The sequence below is a fragment of the Zootoca vivipara genome, chromosome 4 (assembly GCF_965207765.1).
Source record: "Zootoca vivipara chromosome 4, rZooViv2.hap1.1, whole genome shotgun sequence".
NCBI lineage: Eukaryota > Metazoa > Chordata > Lepidosauria > Squamata > Lacertidae > Zootoca > Zootoca vivipara.
The window spans coordinates 45,590,612-45,603,325 of NC_142587.1; the positions used below are offsets into that span (position 1 = coordinate 45,590,612).

The window sequence follows — 12,714 nt, forward strand, 5'->3', positions numbered from 1 at the left end:
CATGAACACACAAAGAAGTCAGTAGCTTAAAACACAACCCTGTTTTAGATTACCGTATATTATATATGAATTCTCTACAAGCCTTTATGTGTGGGAAGTATGATTGACAGCTCACTGATGAAGCTATTGTAAGAGTAAAAAAAACATACTGTATATTTATATATCTATATCTATATCATCTCCTGCATTAAAATAAATTGCAGCCTTTCCAAAAAAAAAGAAGAAAAAAGGTTGTTGTCTCCATGGCTTTGCCTTTGTATATACTGCAGGCAGCTCTCCTAACTATTCAGCACTGCCCACTCCCAATATTATATTTGGAGAAATGCCACCTGCATTTAGTGAGATCAACTTTTATTGTTGTGCTGCTCATTCACAGAAGTGGTTGTCAATGTAGCTGTTGGCACATACAGCATATGCCAAATAGAGAATCAGCATCATATGTTTTAAAAAGTGAGTTTCCATGCTAGAACCTTTTGCTTGAAAGTGTGATATTTCCCCCTGATTTGTCCTTTCGTCTCCTTCCACTGGAACAACACAGCTACCCACAGTAATAAAGCATTGAAATACACATTTTAATGTTCTTAAATCACAGTAATAAAAATAGATGTTGGGGTTCACAGTACTGAAATGCAGCTAGCACATGCTCGACAAAGGAAGCTTAAGGATCTAGTCAGCTGTGCTTGACAGCACACATGTGGAAGCAAACTCCACTGAAGTCAGTGGGGATTACTTGCATGTAAATGTGTTTGGAATCAAGGGGCTAAAAGAATGTAACATGTAAGGCTTGCTTCGGTTTTGTTGATGGGAGTACTGTATAAGGTTGTATAGTGTTACTCACTATTGGTTTCAAGAGACTTTCCTGCTGATTATCCATACCGTGTACTGTGTTAGCTGGGCATAGTTTTGTATGGGAGGTGTCCTCTACAGCAACATTCAAATCGTGGAGTGCCCTCCCTCAAAAATTCAACTGGTGCTGATTCTGAAAGGTTTTAGGCACCAGTTAAAAACATGCTTGTTCACTTAGGTGTTCGGTTAAATTGGTTGTGGATTGGAATAGCCTATCCTCATCAGACTTGTTCATTTATTATACTTGATTATAGACTTAACGTTATATAAGGTTTTTCTGTATTTGTTTATTTTTATTGTAATTTGTTTTTTATACTTTGTACCTCATTATGGGATTGTTTTGAATGAAGTGCAGTCTAGAAATACTTTAAATAAATAGATAAACAGTGTATGATGTATATTTTACTATTTTCACGGCTGGTGATTCTAGTTCTAATTTTTCCCTTCAAGCTGACGTCAGGCATTGCTTGCAACTGCTTTGAGGGAGTGCGGGGGTTGGGTGGGGGAGAGAATATCCTCCACTGCTCATTGCTAGTGTAATAATATTACTGCTTTATTAGTATGATCTGTGACCCAGATACATTAAAGAGTCATTGGGTAACACAAGCCCTGAATTTTCAAACAGCCTCTGGGGAATGGCATTTTCTTAGTAACCTGGTATGTTGTTCAGAAGATGACAGACATAAACAGCATATCATGTTGTGACAATGATTTGCTGATTAAAAACTCTTCAGTGGTATATAGTGACAATACAATATAATGGCCCGCTGGCCTTAATCTGCTTGTGTACCATGCAATATACTAAAACAAGCTAGTCACTTCATACTGAGGAAAGCTGATTGCGCATTACCATTTTAATAGCTCTGTCATGTGAAATGCGGTGACGAGATGTAAAACATCCTTCCGCCTAAGCTCTGTTAAGCAAATCATTTTTCCAGTACCAGCATTATCATTTAACCTGGAGGACAGCTCCCAGTGCACACACACTGCTTTTTTAAACTTATATTTGTTTCGTTTTCAAAGCACTTTATTTTGTAGGGCTGCTTTCTTATGTAGACTTGCTTGGAGTAAGACCGTCTGGATTGAGCGGACATACTTCTGAGTAAAGATGCATAGCACTGGGCGGCTGGTACTTCTCCAGTGGATGCACACAGCCAGCTCTTTTCACAGCTCTCTCCTTACCCCTTCATTGCTGGTACTGTTTAAGCAAGGTTTATGCTGTCTCCAAAAGAAAAAAACAATACAGCTTTAAGAGGAAGGAATACACTGTTATCCCCTTATGCCTACTAGTGATTCCTCTTGTGCAAGGCTGAGGTATAAGAATCCAGAGACTTTGCCATGCTGCATTTGGAAACAAGGAAAATAAATTAAAACAAATGCTCACTGTTATTCCTTCAATATGGTTAGGAAATCGCTTCATGTTATCTGTGCAAATGTTGGCTTCCTGCAGATGATTAGAGAATCTTGTTCTCTGGCTAAAGAGAGGATTTGTGCCTTGAAGTCTGTCTAACTAGTTCTTTCCATGAGCAATAATCCCAGGATAATAAAAAATGTGCACACACTGTGGCCCCCTTATAGGACCAAAACAAATAGGCATTTTTTTTTAAAGGAAGTGGTGCTTTCCAGGCCTGTCATGGTGACAGAAAATATATTCTCTCTCTGAGCAGAGGAATAAAAAGGCTTTAAAAGAAAAAAAACAAACGTTTGTTCTTCCCTTTAATTATGAATTAGACATTAAGGTTACATCTTCATTGCAACCCCAAATAGGTTTCAAACCTGTTTGAAGCAGTAAGAATGGGATTCTTGGAGAACCTTTAGAATTCTAATTTTGTGAGAGTACTATGAATCCCTTGAGTATTTGCATAGTTCCTTATACAATGAACTGCTTTTGTTGCACACCATGAACAACAGCATTCTTCTACCTTTTTCTGCTTTAGTTAGGCTCTTTCTGACACATAACACTGATGCTGTCACTGCTGTGGGAGGTTTCCTGCAATGGGATTCCCACGTGACCTTGGCATATGCATGAATACTAGAACCTGGTGCCAAGTCACTTGAGTTTTTCCAGTCAACTGATGCCCAGTTGAGAAGACACACATGATTTGTCCTACCTATGGGACACTGGCATTCTTGCACTTACTGCACTGCTGCGAGATTTTGCCCTAAGGAAGTGGCTTGCACTCACTAATGGTGTGTGGGAACAGGGCCTTAGTTCCAATCAGTGATAAGTCAGGGCCAGACATGCTGCTTCAGGAGATCCATGATTGATTGATCTGCTTTTTTGATAGAACTAAATGAAGGCACGTGTCTGCGGGAACTTTGATTGGGGAAGCTGCTGGCTGCAGGGTTATTTAACGTTCCCCCTACCAATGCCATTTTCCCAATCTAAATTACCCTCATGCAACTTCTATTTGCACTGTGATGAAAAATACAGATAGCTTTTTCTAGCTTGGATCTTCCCCCTACAAAGGAAATAGTAACTTAAGGAGCAGGGGGACGGTGTGGGAAGAAAGTTGTTTGCCACTTCACTGCCCCCCAAGAAATGTGGGTGCTTTTATTTGGGAAAAATTTGGAAGATCAATCACAGGACTCCTGGTCTAATGTGTTGCATTTACACAGAAAGCACCCTTTGACTGCTTAAGTACCATTGTTGTTTACTGGAATTCAGCTCATTCACAATATGGTGGTTACTCCAGGTTTATTAGTGCCTATCCCTCAGGGCTGTGTGGAAATGCTGCATTCTCTTCAGTCTAAAGCATGAGCTTTTAATATACCTTTTCTATGGATGGGAGTGTGAATAAGGAGAATGAGGTGGGAGGAAATGTAGGCAGCATATTTGGGTGGGTTAAATTCTCTGCATTCTGATTTTGGTAGGGGATGGAGTATATGGACTCTTTGCTTCTTTCATTATACTTGTGTTTTGCTATTGCAATTTCAGTCATGTGCCCATTTTGTAGTTGCAAATTGCTCTTATTTGCAAACATGGTGCCATACTATTATGAATCTCAGAGGAAGACTGGCAAATACCTTTCTGTAGGACTTAAATATAAAACTCTTGCAAAACAATGCATAGACAAAAGATAGCTATGATAATTTTATTCCCCTAGAAGGAATAAAATTCCTTGTAATGGAATTGCTGATCCAGCCTCATTCACAGAAGCACAAACTGTATATTAGAATGCCAAATTTACCCTGCTCTTATAATAGTCTGTGCCTTTGAATTATTGGTAGCATTAATCATTCCTGCAATGAATGTCTAATTGGGATAGTGGAATCAACACTCCCCCTACCCCATATTTCCCTTGGACTGCTTCTGTTTTATTGCTCACTGATTCAACTTTGCATTTATACATCTCAGCAAATTGGTTTTAGAAGATCGGCTAACAGTGCTGCTTCCCTTCCCTTCTTAACGTAGGTTCTTTTTGGGTTGAACATTTTCTGCCATTTTCTGCCATTTCCAAGAGTAGTCACGATGCGGAAAGTAATGAGTTGGTTTTCTGGGTCCTGCACAAATGACTGCTAAAATTGAAATCAGTAGTCCAGTGTTTTAAAACCTTTATCTATTTTAAGGACATGAGCTGGTTATTTCCTACACTAAGAAAGAAAAAGTATGGAAGTGCGATGTGAATGTTTAAATCACAGTGTTAAAATACAATCTTAAGTACTGTACTTTAAAATACTGATTACTGAACAACAAGTGTGTGTGTGTGTGTGTGTGTGTGTGTGAAGATTCTGGTGTTAGAAAGTCTTGAAAAACATGAGTAAAAAGTAAAAAAAGGTCCAACAACTGCAGTAGTCTATATTATATAGGCAGTAATCTGCTTTTCAATGACCCTCATACCACACTTTTTAACCAGTGTTTGTACAAATCACACCTGCATTTGCTGCACTAGCAGAATTAGCTGTTTTGTTTTGAGCAATGGCCTTAGCAATACATATGTACAAAGTCATATGTCTGTGGTACCCTGGACAGTTCCATGCAAGGCCCAGGCTGGAGACTTTGTAAGAGTCCAGATGTTGCTTCTGTAGCAATGAGCTTGAGAATTGGCCTCAAATAGGAGCTGCCGCTTTATCTGAGTTGCTAACTCTTTAATAGGGAGCTGGCGATTCCACTAGGACTTCTGAGGTAATGGCTCAATGGTCTCCTCTTGTACAAGTGCTTTTGGTTGGTTATGCACATGTAGAGCTGGCTCTGAGAGCAGTTCCCTCTCCACTCCAAATCCCATGCATTAACCCCTGAAAATTTGTAACAGTGGATTTGTAACTGGCTGACTGACCGAACCCAAAGGGTGCTCATCAATGGCTCCTCTTCATCCTGGAGAGTAGTGACTAGTGGGGTGCCACAGGGTTCTGTCTTGGGCCCAGTCTTATTCAACATCTTCATCAATGACTTGGATGATGGGCTTGAGGGGATCCTGAGCAAGTTTGCAGATGACACCAAATTGGGAGGGGTGGCTAATACCCCAGAGGACAGAATCACACTTCAAAATGACCTTAACAGATTAGACAACTGGGCCAAAGCAAACAAGATGAATTTTAACAAGGAGAAATGTAAAGTACTACACTTGGGCAAAAATAATAATGAAAGGCACAAATACAGGATGGGAGACACCTGGCTTGAGAGTAGTGCATGTGAAAAGGATCTAGGAGTCCTGGTAGACCACAAACTTGACATGAGTCAACTGTGTGATGCAGCAGCTAAAAAAGCCAATGCAATTCTGGGCTGCATCAATAGGAGTATAGCGTCTAGATCAAGGAAAGTAATAGTACCACTGTATTCTGCTCTAGTCAGACCTCACCTGGAGTACTGTCTGCAGTTCTGGGCACCACAGTTCAAGAAGGATACTGACGAGCTGGAACGTGTCCAGAAGAGGGCAACCAAAATGGTCAAAGGCTTGGAAACAATGCCTTATGAGGAACGGCTTAGGGAGCTGGGTATGTTTAGCCTGGAGAAGAGAAGGTTAAGGGGTGATATGATAGCCATGTTCAAATATATAAAAGGATGTCATATAGAGGAGGGAGAAAGGTTGTTTTCTGCTGCTCCAGAGAAGCGGACACGGAGCAATGGATTTAAACTACAAGAAAGAAGCTTCCACCTAAACATTAGGAAGAACTTCCTGACAGTAAGAGCTGTTCGACAGTGGAATTTGCTGCCAAGAAGTGTGGTGGAGTCTCCTTCTTTGGAGGTCTTTAAGCGTAGGCTTGACAGCCATATGTCAAGAATGCTTTGAATGCTTGGCAGTGGGTTGGACTGGATGGCCCTTGTGGTCTCTTCCAACTCTATGATTCTATGATTCTAAGATCATTAATATGGAGTTTATTATCAGACATCTTCTTAGGCTACAGTCCTAAATACAATCTCCTTGAACAGAGTGGGACTTATTTCTGAGTAAACGCCATATGGAATTGTGCTATTAGTATAGCTGCAGAATGCCTGCATGAGCTTTCTGTGTTTTGGAGTAACTACTTCCATCTATTGTGTCAGAAATTATACATTAAAACAAGCATTTGTGTCTGCTGTTCCCTCTCTCCTGACTAGCTTTATTGTTTTATTAGGCAGGAGTGGGACATCTTGCCAGAAACTATGTGAAGAGCTGAATTGGATGTATCAGTGCTATTGACATAAAGTGGTTATGCTGGATTCCTGTGTTTCTGTTCTGAGTATCTATCTATTTTTTTAAAAAGAAGTTTACCTGTGATTCTGGTATGACTAAAGTAGATTCTAATAAAGAATAACAAAAATGAGCACAATCAGAATAGTGAATTCTAGAAATGAAACTTTCAGATGATTTACATGACCAACATGCCTCAAACCTTTCATGCTATGTGACAAAAAGATTTTTGTTGTTACTGTTACTGAAATGTCCAAGATGAATGAATTTGAAAAGTAAAAAGCATTTACAAAGTTCCTTTCTAATTTGGGGGGGGGGGGGTTGTATGCCTAGCGGACAAGGAAATAAGGTATGGGAAAGCAGATTTTCTTATTACAGTATTGATCGTTTTTTTATCACAAGATGAATGTGCTCCCAACTTTGAACATTGATCTTTGCATTTTGAAAGTACAATTGCTTTGCTCTATAACATATGTTCAGAAAATACTGGTGAACAAATTGACAATATGAAAGATAACCCTGGAAAGGCTTAGCATGAGAAATGAATCCATGTCTTTAGACCAAGCCTTCTCTGGCTGAATCAGACAGAGAGATGCTGCACTTTACTTTTGACACCATGGCAGGAGGTATGTCACTTGTGTACAGAAGCTAACACCTAATTTGAACTAAGAAATTGTTTAGTAGCAATAATAGTTGCTTTAATTTGGGGGTTTTTCTACTTATGCTTGCTTTTACATGGTTTGTGTTTTGTACCCCACCATCATTCATTGTGCTTGTGCTACCCTTTGTGTGTATGCACAAGAGTGGTAAGAGGCTATGAGGAACAAGCCAAACAGCAGTAGCACATGGTGTGACGGGGCTGTGCTGCTTACCAGATCCCCCTCCAGCTGAATTGTTGCTGCATATTGGGAGAGAGAGAGAAGGGGTAAGGTGGTATGAGGTTGGCAAGGTGCAAACACACCAGCAGGAGTGCCAGATTGGCTCTGCTGGTGCATTTGCTCCACACTGACCTCATTGCCTCCTCCACACCTCCTGGAATGCAGCAGCAACTCAACCAGAGGTCAGGTGAGCATTGCAGCCCCATCATGTTGTCCATAACTGCTAAAGACAGCCCTGCTATATATTTGCTAGTAAATTTACTTGTGATTAGGCACTCCCACTCCTTGAAATATGTGGGTATCCGGAAAGTTCGACAACATTGACTTCATTAGTGGCTCAACATAATTTCAAACTGCCTTCATTCAGATTGTTAAATGGCACAAGTGCTTTCTTATCTAACTGTGCTCAAGATGATGCAGCTTTAGGCTTGAGCTGGGTGTGACCAGGCTCACTACTTATGTCCATGTCCCAGCAGAGTACCCTAAACACAGTAGTACTGCAGTACACTCTACAACCAAATTCCAATGATTCCTCCACTCAAACCACATAAAAGTTTAAGAGGTGTACAAAAACAACTGCTCCCACCCTCCATTCATCAGCTCATTCACATGTGGCGTATTGAAGGCAATCATTTTGGTGCCATTTGGGGGATTGTGTTTAAAACTCCAAAATGGTTTGGGGAAGAAGTGAGATGTACAATGGCATTTCCTCATTTCTAGGTTCACTCAAAAAATAAACTTTCTACTGAGAAGAAAAGGTTAAACTTCAACCTGTAAAGTAATACTTTTTTTGCAAAATTCTATTGTGCTCTGCAGTTCCTGCTTTTGAATAGTCTAGATCAATAGTCTTCAACTTTTCCAGACCCAGGTCTCACCTTTACTCAAAACATGCTTTTAGAGACCCATTTCTTAAGTTTACACCATATATTTGTATAGTGGTTGTGCTACAGTTGTGATCCATCTTAGATCAAGCCATGGCCTGTTAGTGGATCCCAAACTATCAGTTTTGATCTTGTGTAATTGATATAACTTGGATTATCCTTTCCAGATGTGGTTATTATTGATCACATTCTTGTTTGTTTCCTGCAGATCTTGCAGCACTGAAGCTTTAGGTCATGTCTTTGCACAAGAGCTATGATCCTTCAAAAAGAATAGGGCTGTCAAAAATGTAACCAAAATGTGTGCATTTGCTTAATTTCATGTTTTTTACATTGCAAGTAACACGAATTTTCACTTTTTCTTATTTGCATAATTTAGCTGCTTAATGAAGTGGAGATTTAACTTTGATTACTTTATTGAATTTATTCCAAATGAACTAGGCAAAGTAACTGTTCAACTTCATTAAACAAGGAAACTAAGCAAATCACACAAAATCAAACTAGTTTGGTTGTTCCTCTGCTGTACCTTTAATCAGTAATTTAATCAGTCACACATACTTGACTTTTTCATAATTTCTGTATATAACAAAATATTTTTCAAGGCTTAAGCAATATTTTTTTAAAAAAATTGAGCTGTAGTAATGGATTTCCTACTTTAGCAGGAGATTGGGCTACATGACCTTTGAGTCATTACCTTCCAAGTTTGTGATTCTGTGAGCCTCTAATTGGTCTGTTTACCTGATGAATCTTCAACTTTGCTAATATTAAATACTCTATTCCTGAGAAGAATTATGAAAGTTTTGTGAGACCTGAATCGAACTAGAGATGGACAAATGCCTTATTCTCTAACTGTGAGTATTTTCACTTGCTGCTGCACGTTAGTAATCAGAGTCCTTCTTCCCCCTCGCCTGCTGTTTCTCTGCACAAAATCTGTCTGTATTGTATTCATTGTGGCTTGCTGTTCACCTCCTTTGTTTTGAGTATAGTGGACTTGTGCCCAATGCAGCTATTATCTCAGTAGTGTGGCAGCTGTCAAAACTCAAAAGTTTCATATGACTATGAGAAAAATTGGATCACCTTCCTAGATAGACTCGCCTAGACCCAACTATCAAGGAGAAGTGCTGATTGACTCTGGAAAGGTGCTGTCATTTCCCTACATTCCTCTTTCCTGGGCTGGTGGTGTCAGTTCTGAATACAGTACTATCTTGCTTGCTGTTCCACTCTGAGGCTTATAGGTCTGATACTGCCCCAAATATTGTCTAGTCTCCTCATTTAGCTATGCTACTTATGCCTGGGAAAGGTTCCTGGTGCCTGCCTCACATTGCAGTCTGAGCTGGCTGTAAATTCTGGCCAGACTTGGTTAAGCATACAAAATCAGTTCCTTTGCAAACTTCACTACAGGCCAAAGTAATATCACCTTTATAAAAGTTTAGGTGTTTGGTTTGCTTTGAGTTCTTATTTTAGATCGAGTTAAATTCTTAAGTACTGCAATGTTGTTTATAAAGGTAAAGGGACCCCTGACCATTAGGTCCAGTTGTGAACGACTCTGGGGTTGCGGCTCTCATCTCGCTCTATAGGCCGAGGGAGCCAGCATTTTTCCACAGACAGCTTCCGGGTCATGTGGCCAGCATAAGTAAGCCGCTTCTGGCGAACCAGAGCAGTGCATGGAAGCGCCGTTTACCTTCCCGCCGAAGCGGTACCTATTTATCTACTTGCACTTTGGGCTTTCGAACTGCTAGGTTGGCAGGAGCAGGGACCCAGCAATGGGAGCTCACTCCGTCACGGGGATTCGAACTGCCGACCTTCCAATTGGCAAGCCCAAGGTTTAGACCACAGCACCACCCGTGTCCCTAATGTTGTTTATAGAGGTGCCTTAATTACTGGGAATGGATGTGGCAAGTGTGATGGTAGCTGATTTTGAAGAGTGTTAACGAAAGATAATTGCCAGAATGACCCAATTTTTCTTGCTAGTGTGGTGTAGTGGTTAAGAGCAGCAGGCTCGTAACTGGGGAACCGGGTTCGTGTCTCTGCTCCTCCACATGCAGCTGCTGGGTGACCTTGGGCTAGTCACACTTCTTTGAAGTCTCTCAGCCCCACTCATCTTACAGATTGTTTGTTGTGGGGGAGGAAGGGAAAAGGAGATTGTTAGCTGCTTTGAGACTCCTGTGGGTAGTCATAAAGCAGGGTATCAAATCCAAACTACTACTCCTCTTCTTCTTCTTCTTCTTCTTCTTCTTCTTCTTCTTCTTCTTCTTCTTCTTCTTCTTCTTCTTCTTCCTCCTCCTCCTCCTCCTCCTCCTCCTCCTCCTCCTCCTCCTCCTCCTCCTCCTCTTCCTCCTAGTGAAGAATTCTTTTGTCCCCAAATGGCCAGCAAGTCATTTTAAAGACATAAGAACCCAGCTGGATCAGGCCAAAGGCTCATCTGGTTCAGCATCTTGTTCTCACAGTGGGCTGTCAGATGCTTAAGGGAAGCCCACAAGGAAGACCTAACTTCACTCTCCACACTTGTGATTTCCAGCAATTGGTGTTCAGCAGAGACAGAATACTGCTGTTGTTATACCAAAGACAGTGTATTGTTATTCCTTGCTAGGGCCAATATATTCTTTTTTAAAAATAAGATTTTATTAAGATGTTTCATAATGCATTAGAATAAAAAAATAAACTAATTTAAACAGAAATTCTTTCCTTTTCTGTTTTTATTTTTGTTTAACTATGGCCAATATATTCATGCTTGCATTTTAGTGCTTTATTGTATTCCTGTCAAGGAACAACAAATCCTGAGGGTAGAAACATATTTTATCTAAGCAGTAGTTTTGGTCTTGATGATATCAAGGTCAATATGAATGCTTTTTTGAAAAGTCAGAAATGGCTAGCATTAGAGCTCTGGGTTATTATTAAGAAATGCTTAGATACATTGTTAACATTCTGACTCCCAGCATAATATTATCCAGTAAGATGATACTGATTGTATGTGCGGTTTATATTGGGCTGAATAATGTTAAAATTATAGTCCCTTCAGTAAAAATGGCTGAATGTGCAGCTTCTTATCCCGCTTGCTTTATCCTGTAATCATAATAATGTTTGTGACACTCATTGCATGGAACAGATCAGCCAATTCCTTCTTCCAATACCACAAAATAACCTTAAGAAGCTACAACAAATGGAAAGACTGAATGGGGAAATGTGAATCTACCATAAAAAAAAATGAACCACATTTTTCCAAACAGACTAAGCAGTAGTTGAAGAGTTAGAATTATACTAGATGTGTCAATAAACATTTCTTTGTCTTTAATTTGCAGTGTGTGTGTGTGTGTGTGTGTGTGTGTGTGTGTGTGTGTATGTATGTATGTATACACACAGTATATGCATGCAATATTATCAACCAATGGGGGCGTTCCTCCCAGTGAAAAGGCTGGCTCCAGAGAAGGGATTTTCCTCAGGACTGAAGTAGGAGAGGGAAGGCTTAAAAATATCCCAGAGCAAAGTTGAGGCAACAACCTGCTTCTCCCCCAGCTGACACTATTCAGCCAGATAGGCGGGGTATAAATAATAAAATTATTATTATTATTATTATTATTATTAAAATTATTATAAGTTACATTTTTAAAAACACAAGTTAAATGCAAAGGCAAATTTAGCATTTAGATTGTGTTGCCTCGTACTCTGTGGTCTTTTCTGGGCTTCTGTCTAGGCCTTTATCTTGTTCCCAGTGGACTATTGGAATTGTATGCATCACTTTTGGCTGAAGCTCCATATGTTTATTTCAGGTCTTGGCAACTTGTGGCCCTCAGATGTTGTTGGACTTCCATCATCTCTGACTGTTGGCCATTCTTGATCGGGCTGATGTGGGTTGGGACTCCAATGATATGTGGAAGATGCAACGTTGGCTACTTCTACTCTAGTTTATATCATAGCTGCCAAGTTTTCCCTTTTCTCGCGAGGAAGCCTATTCAGCATAAGGGAAAATCCCTTTAAAAAAGGGAGAACTTGGCAGCTATGGTTTATATCAGTCCTGAATGGGTAGACAGGTTTTCAGACCTATTTGTCTTCTTAGAATTACTAACTACATATGCTATGTATTTTATTGGCAACTGATTGTAGCCCGCTCTATCCAGTTTGATTAAGGGCAGGATAAAAATATTTTAAATAAACAAAAAAATTCCTGCTATTTCTTATATTGGAAGAGCAGTATATGAATGCCCAATAAAAGCTTCAGGATCACAATTCACAGCAATAGCAAGCCAACCTGAGCCATTTTCTGTGCATCAAAATGCTGGTATCTCAGTAGAATGCTTCAAAATGGAGTTGGGGGAGGATACTGGTCATTTTTGCTTATCATCGGCTTCTTTCTTAACTGCATTTTCACCTTCCCTTGTCCCTGCCCTTTTCCTTCATTGTCACAATCAGTCTGTTATATTCAGCCATTAAACATTTGCCCACACCCCAATAATTGCTTATTCCTCTTTAATTAAGCTCATTGTTGCACTTCTGTTTTCCATT

The 12,714-nt window shown here is 40.0% G+C and overlaps 1 protein-coding gene across 1 annotated transcript in view; it reads left to right on the forward strand.

Moving 5' to 3' along the window:
* TSPAN7 (tetraspanin 7) overlaps positions 1-12,714 on the forward strand; it is a 79,666-nt gene that overhangs the window by 1,424 nt on the left and 65,528 nt on the right. The window lies entirely within an intron of this gene.